This window comes from Seriola lalandi, unplaced genomic scaffold, assembly GCF_002814215.2.
Source record: "Seriola lalandi dorsalis isolate HSWRI2012SDOR001 ecotype SW California unplaced genomic scaffold, Sedor1 jcf7180002054861, whole genome shotgun sequence".
In the NCBI taxonomy this organism is placed as follows: domain Eukaryota; kingdom Metazoa; phylum Chordata; class Actinopteri; order Carangiformes; family Carangidae; genus Seriola; species Seriola lalandi.
In genome coordinates, this window is record NW_019525414.1 from 257517 (window position 1) to 258512 (window position 996).

Here is a 996-nt window from a genome sequence, read left to right on the forward strand (position 1 = left end):
TCCACATTTGTGGCAGAGAGTTGTTACATGCCTCTTCCACATCCACTGCGGTGTCTTGGACAACATGTGACGTCTGCATCGCTTGTATCTGTGACTTAGCAAGCTCGGCGCATTGAGCGCATTATCACGTAACAGTCTTTCTTTCAAACGGGCATCGTTTATGCTAAACACTTATTTATCCCTTATCATGTCATCTTCATGTCTGCCAAACTCACAGTCTTTGCTCTTCTGGCGTAGCTCTGTGATGAATCTGTCCACTGATATTCCTGCTGACATTGTGTGCGACCAGAACTGATGGCGTTCGAAAACGACGTTCTTTCGAGGGCTGCAGTAGTCCGTGAAGGCTTTTCGAACATCCTCCACCGAGTCGTCGTCCCCTTCTGGGATGATGGTGAGTGTATTATACACTTCCAGCGCCTCCTTGCCGATGGTGTGAAGCAGAATGGCTATTATAATCGACTCTTTTTTATCCAACGCACCTGACGCAGTCATGTACAGCTGGAAACGCTGCTCCCATCTTCTCCAGTTTTCAACGACATTCCCAGTAAGTACCAGCGGTGGTGGCGGCTTGAACTGTTCCATATTTGCGCGCGCTAGGACTTGTTAGCTGCCTGTTTGTTTTTAACTTATTAATACACCATCCTCGAATTATTCCGTAACTCCGTCTTCTGACACCATGTTGTAGTTTTACTTTATGTACACTATTGTAGTGCTACCATTCGTGGGTTACTAACTTAATCACTGTTATACATAAATACACGGAGACGAGGACGCAGCACAAGTCTGCCATAAGCCTGTGTATATTCTCATTTGTCCAGGTCATAGTATCCTAAAGGAGTTTTAAATCGAAACAACTGGACTAGGTTATTTGTCTGTGAAGACGTTTCACCTCTCATCCAAGAGGCTTCATCAGTTCGTGTACGCATCTGACCAGGCTAGGACTGGTCCTACTTTCTGGTGTGGAGACCCAGGTATTTAACCTCTTGTGGGCGTTCA

The 996-nt window shown here is 45.9% G+C and overlaps 1 protein-coding gene across 13 annotated transcripts in view; it reads left to right on the forward strand.

Moving 5' to 3' along the window:
• cacna1db (calcium channel, voltage-dependent, L type, alpha 1D subunit, b) overlaps positions 1-996 on the forward strand; it is a 162119-nt gene that overhangs the window by 55451 nt on the left and 105672 nt on the right. The window lies entirely within an intron of this gene.